At 52.1% G+C, this 15,379-nt stretch overlaps 1 protein-coding gene and 1 long non-coding RNA gene across 16 annotated transcripts in view; one reads left to right on the forward strand and one right to left on the reverse strand.

Annotated features, from left to right (window-relative positions):
* Nucleotides 1-9,211: 9,211 nt before the first annotated feature.
* LOC116666961 lies at nt 9,212-14,248 on the reverse strand. The gene is made up of 3 exons (XR_004323754.1): nt 13,920-14,248; nt 10,950-11,036; nt 9,212-9,879 (listed from the first exon to the last, which is right to left on the reverse strand). It is a non-coding gene; the product is annotated as an uncharacterized LOC116666961 (long non-coding RNA).
* The window catches only part of FGFR2 (fibroblast growth factor receptor 2), a 100,723-nt gene continuing 98,520 nt past the window's right edge, over nt 13,177-15,379 (forward strand). For 6 of the 15 annotated variants that reach the window (XM_032490753.1, XM_032490752.1, XM_032490764.1 and 3 more), the window contains exon 1: nt 13,179-13,672. The gene's annotated coding sequence lies outside the window, so the exon portion shown is untranslated. Of the gene's footprint in view, nt 13,673-15,379 lie in introns of all 15 variants that reach the window. The other 9 variants (XM_032490751.1, XM_032490760.1, XM_032490763.1 and 6 more) reach the window with 5 other exon arrangements.

A 15,379-nucleotide genomic window follows, 5' to 3' on the forward strand; every position in this document is an offset into this window, starting at 1 on the left:
GGTAGTGCTCAGTGTGCAGTTGGAGCTGTGCTGGAAGAAGGAGAAGAAGGAGAAAAAGGAGGAGGAGGAAGAGGTTCACCTGAGGGCCGGGAGGTGCTGACACTGTGACCTTGGCCAGATCCCCCAAAAGTGCTCTGGGTTTCTATTTTCTGAAACCTGGCCTCTGTGTCTCCAGGAATGCATGCCCCTTCCAGGCAGCTACTGTCTTCTCGCCAGCATGTAGTGGGCACCAGGAGCAGCACCAGGTCCTAAGTGGGTCTTCAATAACTCGATGCACCAGTGATTGAATGAGGGCATGAAAGATGGCCACCCTGTAGGGCCCCCAGGGGGCTGCTGGGGGAACCCGCTCTGTGAACTGACCGTGAGAATAGGTGAAGTGTCTTCGTGATGCTCAGATCAAGGAGGAGTGATGAAATCTCCTTCCTCCAGCCTGAGGTTGGAAAGGGGCGAAGCCCAGAACCGAATCTTCTCCTTCCTTCCTTCCCCTTCTGCCGGTCCCACCGGGGGGCAGAGGCAGGGGAGGTAGGCAGAGGCCTGTCCTCGGTGCCTGAGTGTCACAGTAAGGAGGAGGTCCCAGCTTAGAAGACTTGGGTGGCTGCTCACCTGGCTTATCTGACCTCCCCTGCGTTAGGCTGAGCTGAGGCCCATGGCAGCTGATACTGGGGGCACCTCCTGGGTCCTGTGAAGTCACCGGCCTGGGCTGTGCAGGAAGACATCCTGGAAGGATCTGCTGCTTGCGCTCTCCCTCCCCCACATCCTAACAGGGAGCATTTCCTCCGAGCGGAACTTTTACACACAGGCCCCTGGGAGGGGTTCATAAACTAGGTTTATTAACCAGCTGAAAGGCGAGCAGCTCGGGACCCCGGGCCTTGACACTAGAAAGATTCCAACATCACCACGTCTGTTTATTTTATTTTAAGTTTCTGAGTGAATGTGTATTTCTGCCTGTTTAGGGATTGGCAGCCCTGGAAAATGAAGTTTATTTATCCACCAGATACACATCAGATAAACAGCTGCAAATGGCTTCCCCCACTCCGTGCGGCCGCGGGGCTCAGCGCTGACCTGCGGCCTGCATGCTCTGCGGCTGAAAGGTGGTAGCGTTTCTCGTCTGCTCTGCCCTGGGCCAGGCTAGGCGATGCTCGTAGGGTGCGGAGGCCTGCATTCTGGGCCTCAGGGTGGGGCTGAGACCTAATTCTTGACTGCAGGTGGGGCAGCTTCCAGAATCTTGTCTGGCAGCCTCAAATCACTCCCAGGTCTTCGTTGATTTGTTCTTTCAACCAGCCCATAGTGGTCTTTCCCAGACCCCGTGCTAGATCGTGGTGTCGCGAAGGTGATCAGCCCAGCCCTTGGGACCGCCCCCCCCCCCGAAGGTGAGAGCCTTGAGGGGCTGTGTCTTGAGGGAGAATGGAGACCTCCCTCTGGGGTACTTTTCAACCCCAGACGAGCCCGCCTGCCTCGTCCATTCCTCCAACAGCGACAGCTGTCCCTTGTCCTCCAGCTCTGCTCCCATCTGTGCTGGGGGAAGTGAGCTTAAGGACCGTTTCCGGAAACGAGGAGAGGTCAGGACGCTGGAGAGCTTGGAAGTCACCCTAGAGAGGGACTGCTGAGGCCTTTGCTCGCCACAGACCCTGCTGTGGCTGGGGGCTGCTCTGTGTTTGCACGTGTTCTAATTTATTAAACGTGGAGTTACTAAAAAAATGGAGTGAGATTCCTGGACTGCTGATGGAATCCATCAAACCTTTCCTCTTTTGCATTTTAAGTCAAGTCAGCATAATTGTAATGAATGTCCAAGGGTGGTAATCGGCCATAGCTGGTGTCCTGTGCGACCTGCAGACCCCCGAAGAGTCATGGCCCCTGGAGGCTGACTGGGCCAGGGTGTTTGGATGTTACTGTTTCCTTTCTAGGAAGAGCAGTTCACATTTACAAGACGGATTATCATGCCCAGGATAGGCAGAGGGTGCAATTTCTTGCCTGAAAACTACTTGTCTTCTGAACCTTTCAGCCACCAAGTAGGCACCTAGCTTTCTCTTCGCTCGTCACTTTAGTTTTCGCCGGCATTTCCTGGTAGAAAGGCCCTTTCCCCAGCTGGCTGAGCAGTGGAATTCCGAGGCAGCATGGTCCTTTTAGTCTCCATCTTTAGCTGGCCCATCCTGCCCATGGGCACAGCCACTCGAGGGGAGGCCTTCCAGAACAGGTGAGGCTTGAAGACTGGCCAAGATGTAGATTTGGACAGCCCAGGAGAAGGCAGAGGGCATCACAGGCAGGGGGGCAGCCTGTGTACAGGGCTGGGGTGGGGGGTGAAGCTGAGCACAAGACGGGAAGGGGACGGTCAGGAAGGCAGGACGGAAGGAGGCACGATTTCTAGGCTCTTGCCCCCTGCCCACCAGCCTGCCTGGTCTATGGCCACGGAGCCCCAGAGTGTCTGGGGTTAGACTTGTCCATTCCAACCGCTACTGCTGATTAAGGACCGGCCAGCAGTCAGGCCCTGCGCCAGATGCCTCTCAGGCATTACCTTGTGTTTCATGTTGGGTTGTGTCCCCCCAAAATATATGTTGAAGTCCTAGCTCTGGTATGTGTAAATGCGACCTCCTTTGGAAATAAGGATCTCTACAGATGGAATCAGGGAAAATCAAGGTCGTTAGGGTGGACCTCATTCAGTATGACTGGTGTCCTGATAAGGAGGGGGAACTGTGGACACAGACACACGGGGAGAAGGCCATGTGACGACAGAGGCAGAGACTGCCAGCCACCACTAGAAGCTAGGACAAGAGAGAAAGTCTTCTCCTCTAAGGTTTCAGAGGGAGCATGGCTTGCTGACACCTTGACTTGGGACTGCCAGACCCCAGAATCAAGATACTAAATTCCTGTTGTTTTAAGCCACCTAGTTTGTGGCACTCCGCTGACAGCAGCCCTAGGACCCGAACACACCTTGTCTGACCTACGACATCATCACTCTTCCGCAGGGGGCAGAATGTTGCCTCCCCCTCCCTCACCTCAAGGACATCCACCCTCTGATCCCCAGAATCTGGTAAGGGGACTTTGCAGATGGAATTAAAGTGATAGACATTAAAATAGGGAGACCTGGGTGGATCCAGCCTCATCACATAAGCCCTTAAAAGCAGAGATCTTTCTCTGGCTTGAGCAGAAGAGATGCAGGAGAGGATGAAGTCAGACAGACTCTGAGTGCAAGAAGGATTGATGTGTTTTTGCTGGCTTTGACCACGGGAGAAGGGAGCCTGAGGGAGGCTCCTGGCACATGGCCAGCCAGGAAACAGGACCCGCAGCCACGAGGAACCAAATTCTGCCAACATCCTGAATGAACCTGGAAGCAGAGTCTTCCCCCAGTCTCCAGAAAGGAAGGCATCTGCGCCAACACCTTGAGTTGAGCTGAGCCCACCCAGACTTCTGAAGTACAGAATGCTAGGGTACTAAACTTGCATTGTTTCAAGCCACCAAGTTTGTGGTGATTTGTAATAACAGCAGTAGGAAACTAACACACCGTAACTAATACGCCATCTATAAAGTAGTTGTAGCAACTGCTACACAGAACACTTGTCCAAGTTCAGAGGGCAGTTCAGTGGAGAACTGACCAGGGAATGCAGGCCTGACCGAAACCAACATCCACGACTTACCTTTTGGGACTGAAAGCGTTTGTGACACAGGAAGACGGCAGGGAAAGCCCTGATACAGAATGCCACTTGACATGAGATGACAGGGGCTGGCAAAGGGGATGGGAGGGGGCGGCAGGGAGATCCCTGATCTCTAGGGGGCTGGTATGGGGTGGTACCCACAGCGGATGGCGGGTACTGATGCAGTCAAGAGAAATTGCTGGGAATTCAGCAGGCTTGAGCAGAAAATCAGCTCTGAGAAACGGAGCCAGGGAGAGGAGCCGGGGCTAGCACCAGACAGCAGCCAGAAAAATGGCCCAGGTATGCGGGGGCATATTTGTAGCAGGAGGTTTATCTGCTCTCGTCTTGGACCAAAGTTCCATTTGCCCCATCAGCTAACTCCCCGTAGGATGGCAGAGATCAAGGGAGGAAACACAGGCTGAGAGAGCTGTCATCACAGGCTTTGTGACCACTCCACTGCGACAAGATTCTGCCCAGGACCGACCACAGCCACACACTGTACACACACACACTTGATGACCAAACACCATTATCTTCTCCAACCACACAGTCAACACTGTGGTTACTACTTCATTCAAGAGGAAGCATCGTTTTACAATAGATGATTACCTTTTCCACCAGATATTCAAATAGCACTGTCAACACATAAATCAGTCAGGTCCAGGAGGAGAGGAGAAGGCAGTTAGGTCCCCATGATCTCTGGAAAGAATACTCGACTCTCTTGGACTTGTCCCAACCAGTTAGCCTGTGGGAATGCCTTTTACTGAATGTAGGGTTGCCATATAAAATATAGAACATTCAGTTCAATCTGAATTTCAGATAAACAACAAATACCTTTTAAAATATAAGTATGTTCCATGCAATAGTTTTTCACGCAATATTGGGGAATGCTTATACTAAAAAAAGTACTCTTTTTTTTTTCCTGAAATCCTAATTTAACTGAGTGTCCTGTATTTTAATTAACTAGCTAAATCTGGCACCCCTAACACAGTGGTGTTCTGAGTGGTGTCTTATCTTATTTGGAGAAGGCTAACAAATGTCTTGATTCCTATTTTGAAGCACATGGAGGATTTTTACAAAGAAATGTCCTTTCCTTGTCCCCAGAGGATGGGACAAAATGATGCCTCAGTTGGATAAAACAAAGAATCTGCTGATCGTCATGATGAGCCAACACTGGAGTGAATTTCTGTGTGCTACTGAGAAGACCTGTAGAAGACAGCGAGCAGCTACTTTGCCTTGGTAAGCTCGAACTGCTGCTGGAACCAGGGTGAACTAGAGGTGAATTTTGAACATTGTTACATCCAGCATTCACCACCTGTAAATCAAGACACAGGCTCAGAAAGGCGAGTAACTTTCCCATGGTTACACAGCAAAGAGAACTGGCAGGAAAGAAGGCCACGGTTAGGACGGGGCTACAAAGAGGGAAGGCTGAATGCCTCTAGCCTGGGAATAATACCAGCTCACTTGTACTGATCATTTGCCATCAACCAAGCACTTTACCTGAAGCCTCTCATTCAATCCATGCAAAAATTCTTTTAAGCAAACATTAGTGTTACTTTACTTTATAGAGGAGGATGTGGTAAGAAGGTGTAGCTAGGAGGCCCGCGGCAGGCAGAGCTGGACTCCAGGTCCCATGTTCTTGGCCACTACACGACCGCTGAGGATGCAGCCTGCAGACCCCCAGGCCAACTGAAAGGGGAGCCAGTCTAAAAATGGACACAATGGTGATAATCGGAAAGGGATGGCTAATTTCTCTGGAAGAGTCAGAAGACTTGGCCCCAGTGGCCTCCATTTCCATTCCTCAGCTGAAGCTGCTGCCCCACCCTGGATCTTTCGTGGCCCCCATGAGGGTCAGAGTGGTACTTACTTCACAGAGTCCTGGTAATCCATATGTGCTAACCCAGAGGCCATGATCAGAGGAAGCACCCAGTAAACGTCAGCCACCAAGCACCCACTCTGTGCTCAGAGAGCAGTTGTCATGATTCTTGCAAATGGGGAGCCACACCAAGGCTCTGAGTGACCTGATGAAGGAGCAGGGCTGTGGTCCCCACCTCTGTGTAGAGCAGCTGGTAGAGAAGGGAAACTAGAGGCAGAAGCTGCCCCAGAATCTAAAGGTCCCTGGGAAGCCAGGTCAGCTGCAGTGACACTAGGGAAAAAAAAATCCCCACAAAGGAAGGGGGTGCGTGGCTTTCAAAAGACAGCCTAGATCTGGGCATGGACTGGCCCTGGTGGGAGGGGAGCTGGAAATCCCCACCCTGGAGGGACCAGAGACACTGGGGCCAGGGGCCCAAACGGGACAGGAAGTCGAAGCTGGTGTAAGGATGAGGGTGCAGTCGGGTTCTCAGGCTCGTTGATCCAGGTGGAGAGAGGCCTCCAGGAACTGGAAATGTCGGGGTCGCAGCCCCTGGGCGAGGCCACGCTGTGGACAGAGAAGAAAGCAGAGGTAGGGATACACTAGGCCAGGGTAGAGGCCGCTGCCACCCCGCCCCTGCAGAATTTAGCCGTCGAGGCAAGACATTCTGTCCCATCTGTGCTTCAACAAGCACCGGGATTCCTGCTGCAGACATTAATCGCTCATCACCCCCACAAACCGAATGACTTTGGAGGGGAGGCCGGGCCCAGGCAAGATCACCCCTGCTCCGGGCGGGCTGGGGCGGGGCGGCCCCCCTCATTCACCGCACCGGCTGTCCCCGCGCCCTGGGCGCCGCCCGCCCACTCTGTGCGCGCCCGGGACGCCCGCGGCCACACGGGGGCGCTGGCACCCTCCGCGCGCCTCTGCGCGCAGCCCGGAGAACAAAGGGAGCCCTGGGGACCTCGGCCTTCCTCACCTGGAGCCACCTGCTCCCGGGGCCGCGGGCGGAGAGCCCCACTGGCATCCGGTCCCAGCGAAGGAGTTAATTTTTGGTCAGTGCCGCTCTTGGAAATCTGTTAAAGAAATCGCTCCCCCCCATTGATGGCCTCTCTCCCCAGCCTGGGGACAAAATACAAGAGCGCTGGGACTCTAAAAGGGTTACTGGGTTTGTGGTTTTACGATGAGTTCTGCTCTGTATTCTCCGTCAACTTCCCCAAGTTTACCAGGATCCCGGCCGCATCATTTTTCCCCTCTTCGGTTTATTAAAGTGAACTTCTTTTCACATTTGGTCGAAGGAGACACACGCCCTCGGGAAACAGTGTAACAATCCAAACACAGAAATCAAGAGAAAAGAGGGAGAGAGCCCTCATGGAAATCAGGTCTTGCAAGGAAAGGTAATTTCCACTGCACAGCCAGGTTGGCTTTGCCCGAAAATGGCTCTTATTCTCTAACTTCTAAATATACTTCATGGACTTAGGACAAAACCCTATGTAAATGTTCCTTAGTTAGGGAACCCCCAGACGAGGCTAAGTTATTATCACCATCAATCAACAAATATCTACAGAGGGCCTGTGGGCACAGAGGCAGCTCGTAAGCTGCCCACGACTAGCCAGGCACTGCGCCAGGCCTTGGAGGTCTAGATGGGAGACACAGGCTGGCCTTTTCTAGGTGTTACCATTTAGTCGTCCCCAGTTAACCCCTCTACCCACCCCCACATTGTTGTCCAAGGTCAGTTTCGACTGGGCCTTCTCCCAGGGCATTGCCGTCTTGGTTCAGCCAGCCTTTCTCCCTCTGGGTTCACAGCTCTGAGCACACAGCGGTGAGTTCCTGGGGATTGGAGGGAGCTGCAGTGCTCGCGGAGAGGAACTTAGGTCCTCCAGAAACTCCCGCCAAGATTAAGGGCTGCTTCAAGTGGGCCCCAGAATCAGAAGGTGATGCTGCAGGCACCTCATCACTTTCATCCAGCCAACGGTAATTCTGTATTTGTCCATCAAAGACTATCCTGGGCATCTCCGAAGAGTCGATTCCTGTTCCTAAACCCTGCTGGTAGCACCAGATGATGGAGAGTGCGTGGGAGTTGCGGGGAGAAAGGCAGGAGCAGTTCCTGGAGACTCCTGCTGGTTCAGGACATCTTGCAGGAGGAAGGGGAAGGTAGGGGAACTCCCCATTGAAGTCCATCCTTACAGCATTCAGCCGTAGTGACAGTTTCCTCTAATATCTCCAATGTGGTGGCTGTTAAATACTTAAAATGGGGTTGGTGCTACTGAAGAGCTGAACTTCAACTTGAAGTAGTCACACTGGCCAGTGGCTGCTGTTTTAGACAGCAGAGCTCTAGGCAATGACGGCGGGCCTGGATGGGGAGAGGGCAGGAGGGGGCAATAGGAAATCACGGTTAATCTCTTCCTAGTTTGCCCGACACCAGCTAAAACCACCTGCTTGTTTTCTTTGCAGTCTGCTGGGAGGCGTGGCGGTGGTGGAGGCGGTGGTTGCGTGCAGGGTGGGGATGGAGGGAGGGCACGGAGGCTTGCAGCCAAGCAGGGACACGCCATAAATTGCCCTTAAGCAGCAGTGGGCCAGGGGTTAGAGGAGTTTTCCGGTAGACACCGTTACTGGTAGACAGAGGTCAACAGCAGGGTTCCTAGACTATGGTTTCAGAATACGTTAAAGTGGATGTTGACTTCCTGTAACCAGTTTGCTCTTCACTGATGGGTAAATGACAGCTTCTCTGCTTCTCTGCTTCTCGGGAGGCAAGAAATGCTCAGAGTTGGGAGGGGCTGGAGATCATATATTTATCTTTTCGGCAAGAAAGGGGAGACCTCAATTAGGCAAAAGAGGGGGATGCCCAGGGTGCTGGTAGGGGGCATGGCATGCTAAATGACTTTGCCAGAATCACACAGTTAGCCCTCGACCACGTTGGGATGAAAACCCAGGTCTTGGGCGCCCTGGCCTTCTGCTGTTTCCACGGCACAAGGTTGCCTGTCCGATGCCCTGTGACTTTGGGCTTTGTAGATGTCACATCTGGCTGGGTTGGCCAGCCAGTGAATTGACCAATCAGGTTTCCTTCATGTGTTCAGACTGGCAGATGCCAGGCAGAAACTTTCAGCATGGCGGGGGTGGGGGGTGGTGGGATGGCACTAGGGGACAGTGTTGAGGTGAGAGTAACATTTTCCCAATTATTCCCCCTCCCACTATCTTTTATAGCAATTTTTGCTTTTCTTGAACCAGAATGCACTCAAGGTTCCCAAATTGCCCCTCCACTGCGTCTTGAGTAACAGACCTGGTTACCCAGTTGCAAATAGCAAATGTGTGGTAGATTTGTAAGCCTTAACTTTTCAAAGGCAAACCTGAGCAATTCTTCAGAATCTTCCATTTCCATTGGTTTTTATAATATCACTGATAAGAATCATTTTATGAACCACAAATGTTGGCCGTTAATTCTTCCTCTATTTTGGAGACTGTACAGATTCAACTGATGAAACTGCAGGTGTGTGAAAGAGATGTCGGAAAGTCTTAAGCACCTGAACTTGAAGGTTCTTTGAAACATTAACAGTAATAATAACCCTCACACAAATTCCTCTTGGAGCGCTTGATGGAGAAATGGGCTAAACCCATGCTGAACAGGTAATTTCTCTGAAAATACTAACATTTTGGGTGACAATGAATTCTACTCAAAATATCTCAGTTCTCTGCTGAGTTGAATCACCTAGAAAAAGCTGAATTACCTGGCACAAACAGGGGAAAGTGGTTGACTTGCTCTGGTGGCCACTGGAATGAACCCCATCCTGATCAGGAGACCAGATTTCTGGGTTTCACTGCTGCTAACCAGTGTGGTGGCCTTGAGCCCATATTTCCCCTTTCTGCATCCTGATATCCCCCCCTGTAAAATTCGGGAGTCAACAGGATGGCTTAATACACACTTCCTCACCTTTGGGCCTGGCCTCCCTAGGAGGACCTACCCCTGTTACTCAAGCCACTCGGGAATCCAGTGAACCAATGGAGCGGGGCATAGTGGCCGTTTTTATTCAGATACTCCCCGTGTTGTCAAAGAAACTCTTTCTTAAGTTGTTCACCAGTGTTAAAAGTGTCTTCTACCCAACACTCCCCCCTCTGCCTCCCTCACCATTCCTGGGGGCTGCTTCTGGGCAGTGGGTACCAGTGAACGTTGTAAAGCCTTCTAACTGGATGGCCATTTGTGTGACTTGCTGCCTTCCCCGCCACATTTCATCTCAGGGTGGTCTTGGGTGGGCACCACCAGGCCTGTCAGCTGGGGCGGAGAGGAGATGGGGAATTCAGCAGTGATGGCTCCAGACACTCTTAAAACCAGGTTCGTAATAATATCCACGTGTTGCTAGTGGATTCTCAGCTCTTCACTGAATCACTTTAATTCTTCCAGTAATCCTAGGAAGGGAGAATAATAATAACAGCTAGTAACAATCATAGGAAGCACATTGCATTTCCCACGCGCCAAAGAGTTTCTCTGGAATCGTGGGGAGCATCTGAATAAAAAGGTCTACATGTGTGTCGTACCTTAAATCTTTTAATGCTTTGCGTCACCCTGGCAAATTGCTACAAGATAGGCACCATTGTTTTCCTAATTTTATAGCTCAAAAAATGGAAAACTCAGATAACTTAAGTTTTTCTCCAGGGAAGTCTTGGCTTTGAGATTCTGGCCCTGTTCTAAGTTTAGAATCATGGATAATGGTCCGTGCTGGGATTCACGATTTTGCTTCAGGCCACATGTCATAAGCTCCCTGAAGATGGGTCCAAGCTTTCCGTTCCCCACACCCTCCCCACACCAAGAAGAATGACTCTCACCATAGTCCTTGGACTATTGTGTATTTCTCCTTTCGAATGCTGCTTTTACCTTACAGACATGATTGAGATGTAGCTTAAAGAATGAAATTCATAGTTTTACAGGGCGCTCAGAACCACATTAAAAGGGCTCATTAGCACTTAAATGTCAGTAGCCTTTTTATTCATCGGACTTTTCTATTGGGTGAGGGAACAGCCCACCCGTTAAAAAACAAATTATTAAAAGAGAAATTCCAAATCTTTAAAGGAGAGGGGCCTGGGGCAGCCAGGGTTCCCACCTCCTCCCCCTTTCTCTTCCTGGAACCAATGGGCTAGCAGCAGTTTGCTTCTTGAAACTCATGGGGCATCGGAATTTTGGTGTCCTCATTTTTCTTCCTTCCATTGATGTATCATTACTAGAGTGAAAAAGGAAGGGCATCTCAAGGGCTCTTGAAAAAAAATGGGTGACTACTCAAGAAATTTTGTAAAGGGGGGAAAATTGTGAGGAGAAGGGACCTCAGCGGGGGGTGGAGGGGTTGTGAATGTGGCCTTGTCTGGCGGTCCTTTCAGCTGAAACCTGGTGCCGGCGTTCTTGGTTCAGTTCAAACTGTCACCTTTAGTTCTTGCTGGCTTTTCTGCCCTCGGCCCTGAACCTCAGCAGATTGGGGCTTACTTACCTATTCACACTCGGCCGTGGAAGCTCATTAATAGGCTTATTAGCTACACCATTCACGGGAGGCCATTGACAAAAGGGGTTCCAGCCACTTGAAGAGGGAAGAGAAAAAAACTGTAAAGAGATTATTTTCTCATTCAGACGCCTCCACTGGTGTGAAAGCTTTCCCTAGACCCTCTGAGGTCACTTGAAGCCTAAATATGATGACAGAATCGTTTTTTGTTTTTTTTTTTAAATTCCAAATATGCTTTTACTTTTCTCAAAACCAAGGAGTTTTTGCTGTTGTGGGCTTTGCTCACTTAAAAATGGACATTCTTCAGGGAATAAGGGCTTTTGATGGATTGGTGTCTTTCCATCCCTATAAAGAATAAATTCTGCAAACTGTGTCTGGACATTGAAGTAGGTGTTCTTATTTGTCATTTTCAGCAGAAGGCTTCCTTTTTATTCGGCGTGCATAGAGCCATTGATGAATGGGGGATAGGGACGACAGCTTCCTGCACCAGTAATTTATGTGAGAATGTGTTAACGGCATTTTCAATTGGCTGATGGATTCCTTGCAGGATGGGTAAGGACTCTGCCCTGAGACACTCGAGTTTCCCACTGGCGGGGAATATAAAGATGTAAGTGCCAGCCTCCGTCCGAGCAGGCAGACACTTAGCCGTGTCTCTTTTCGTGACTCCTGGTCTGAGCAGTTGAAAGGTATTGATATGGTCAGAACAACTCAGGTGTGGTGGATGTTTGAGGCTCACCTGGCTGAGGGGTCTGTGAATTAAAAGGTTCTGGAACTGAGCCAGGTTAGAAGATTTGACCCAAAAACATAGCCCTCCTCCAAGCATGTGGACTGATAACTTTGCTTCAGAGTCAAGCTATTACTTTTGCTGTCAAATTTCCAAAATATAACTTTAGAGCCATTTGCCTGAACCATTTCAATGGATTTGTTACTCCTGGCTTTTAGGTAATTTTACATAAAAGTTCTCTAAGATGTATCGTGAAGAAAAATGATTTTCTAATGATGTGGCACCTTGAAAAAATATTTTCGTAAATGTTGTGAAGTGTGCAGTGTCAGTGACCCATGAGCAACTGTATTTCTAAATGCAGGAAAAGTCGATTTCCCAGGTCAGTTTGGGACTGCTGCTCCATCCATCTTCAGGACTCAAAAGCACTTCTGGGTTTAATGACCTTTTCTAAGGAAAAACAATTAAGGTTTTTTATCTGTATTGTCTTGACTTAAGGCACCACTGCTTAGGAGCTGGAAGAGTGATGAAGGAGAGAAAGTATATTAAAGAATAAATTATCCCGTAGACACAGCCTAGTGGAAAAGGTAAATGGAAAATATGAACTTCAACCAGTTACAGCATGGCATTTAGTTGAAGAATCTTAAGATGCAGAGAGAGGAATTGATTTGCTCAAGGTCATACAGCTATTTATAGCAGAGTTGAGCCTTTAGAATCTTCCAAATTTCTTTTTATTGATCCAAATATATATTACCAAACACCATTTTTTTTCCCCTCAAGTTTTGGATTTTTTCTAACAGAGCCAGATTCAAAGTCGGGTTCTGCTTCAGTAACCAGCTGTTTAACCCTGGACAGATAACCTCTCATCCTCAGTTTCCTTACTAGAATTAGGAATATTACGCTGCAGGGTGGCTGTGATGATTAACAGGGATAATCTATTCGATGTATGGCCCTGCCCATAGTAGGGCCTCCACAAGTATTCGTTTCTTTTCTCATTGCTGTTGTTTTAAAGGACAGAGAAGTGCCACGTCCAGAAAGCATTGCCAAGTTGCTTCCTCTTCTCTCAAAGTTTCAGTTGTATTACATCTCCCCACCCGCCCCTCCTCCCCCGTCCCCAATACCACGTAGACGCATTTTAAAGTCTCTCTCAGGGGGTAGAGCAGGCATTCTGTCATTTGTTTTGACTTGAAATAAAACAACGTAACGCAACCACCCGGCAAACCATCAGTCAGGCTAACTCCCAAGGGAGGGAAGGGGGCGGGGGGCCGGTGCGCGGGGACCGGGCCTTATTCACAGAGGATGCTGCTGCCTGGCTCCGTCCCGGTGGTGGCCGGGTCCCTCGCCTTCCCGGCCGGTGTCTCAAGGCCGTTCGGAGGCGTCGGGAGCCGCGCGGAGTCGGGGCGGCCGGGCTCGCGGCTCTGATTGGCAGAGCGGGCGCCGCCGTCCAGGAAACGGCTCGGGTTTCAGCGGGGGCGTGACCCGCCGAGAGGGGGAGGCGGCGGCGGCGGCGCGGGCGGCTGCGGCAGCGGAGAGCGCCGCGGAGAGCCGAGCGAGCGGGCGGGCGGCGGGTGCGGAGCGGCGGACGAGCCAGCAAGCGCGGCCGCAAAGCTCGGGCGCCGCCGGGTCTGCGCGCGGCGTTGCTGGCCCGGCGCGGCGACTCGTTTCCAGGCTGGCGGGGCCCGGCCGCGAGCCCGGGGAGCCCCGAGGCCGCCGTTTTCCTGCGCGCTCCGAGCGTTCGCAAGTTGCGAGCAAAGTTTGGTGGAGGAAACGCTGAGCCTGAGTCCTTTCTTCTTCTCGCTCCCCAAATCCGAGCGCAGCCCAGGGGCGTCATGCCCGCGCGCCTCCGCAGCCTGGCGTGCGCGTGAAGCCTCGGAGCCTTGGCGCGGGCGAGGACCCAAGGACCACTTTTGGGGAAGATCTCGTCGCTTGTTCCATCCCGACGCACGCCAGGCGCGGGGACAGAACCGATCGCCAAGGAGCGTTGCCATTCAAGGTAATCGCCTTGTTAGGCGCCTTGGGGAGCCTCTTGGGGCGGGAAGGTGGGCGTCTTGGGAGCCTGGGACGCGGGGTGCACCGTCCCCCGAGCGGAGGACTGGCACTGTGGAGGCTGTTCCCTGTCCTTTCTCTGGCTGCATAGGTGATGGGGGAGCTGGGTGCTTGCTGACGGCTGGCTTTTGGGAAGTTCTTCCTCTCCCACCCCCATCCAGATGCTGACATCTGCCTCTGGCCCTGACACCCACCTCCCTGTCAAACTCCGGCCAGCGCGATCCTCCGACCCCAGAGCTGGCGGGCGAGCGGCGGTGCTGCCTCACTGGTGGCCAGCTCCGCAAGTCCGGGGCTCGGAGGGACACATTCGGGGTGCCTCGTTCCGGGGTTCGGGGAGTGCCCGCCCCGTCCCATCCAGGCCCCAGCGGAGGGCTGTTCTCCGGAAGGGAGCCGCTGGGGTGGGGCCGGTGATACCTCCGTAGGTTTGGTGATGCTCGGGGGTGGCACCTTTGGGGAGAGGGCTGCTCCGGTTCCGCGATTGCCGGGCGCCCTGAGCCCGCAGCCGCTGTCGGCGCAGGAGGGAGCGCAGCGCGCCTGGGGCTAGGGGGCGAACTGGACCGACTTTTTCTAGTTCGCTGCCTGCTATGCCTGCAGCAGCTCGGAGATGTCGAAAGCGCAGGCGAGTTCTAACTTGCGCGCTCATTCTTTCAGCGACGGGGCCGGGCCAGGGAATCAGCCCAGGGCCCAGCCCGGCGCTGGCTCGGACCCTCGCGGCGCTGGCTCGGACCCTCGCGGCCAGAGGGTCAGGCGCAGGGGTCCGGCTCGAGCCTGAGAGCGATGAGCCTCCGCCGCTCCCCTTGCAGCCCGCTTCCCTGTAAACTCTTCTTTGGACCTTCCTTCCTCTCGCCCAGTTCAATAAAACCTACCCTTAAAGGCAAACCTACTTTCACCCATTATGTGTTTGGTGTGAAACGCTATCAACATTTAAAACCCCATTGTCCCCTTGGTCCCAAATCCCTGTAAATCTTCACTGGCCTCTACTCATTTTCATCTGAAAAGCCTGTTTAGTTTGAATAGAAAAGCAATCAGGCGCCCCTCTCCCTCTCCCTGGAATGTCAATTAAAATGCAGATTTCTCTGAGTTCTTTAGTGCCGGGGAGGAGGAGAAAACCACGATATTCCAGGCAAACAAATGAAAGAAATGCTATAATGAAGCCGGGTTGGTGGTGGTGACTTCTCCCCAAGCTGCTGCCCGTTCTCATTGGTTTGCCAGCTTTACCAGGGAGGGATGGTGGTCCTGATTCAGCCTGTATTTTGTATTTTTGAGATTGTAGTATGTTGAAGAATTCCCCAGCACCCCCGATTTTGACTCCTTGAGAGCTCCCTTCCCTGTTCAGCTCTGGGGAGAAGAGAGTGTAGGGAAGGCTCTGAGCCAGGAGGTGGATCTGCCCTCTGGGGAACCTGGGCATCCCCCACTCTTGGCTGATATGAAATCTCCTGGGAACAGAGTGCCTGAGTGCTCGGCCTGGGTGAGCCCACCGGCCAACAGACAACTACGTAGGGGTAGGAGCTCGGTTAAGGTGGGCACTCTGTTGGCTTGCCTTCTTGGAGCCTGGGGGGTTCGGGAATGTTCTAGTAAGCCTAGGAGCCCAGCGCAGACCTGGCTTAGGGACCACTCTCTAGCCAGGCTTGCTCGCTTGTCGCTTTGACTATCT

Source organism: Camelus ferus, chromosome 11, assembly GCF_009834535.1.
Source record: "Camelus ferus isolate YT-003-E chromosome 11, BCGSAC_Cfer_1.0, whole genome shotgun sequence".
In the NCBI taxonomy this organism is placed as follows: Eukaryota; Metazoa; Chordata; class Mammalia; order Artiodactyla; family Camelidae; genus Camelus; species Camelus ferus.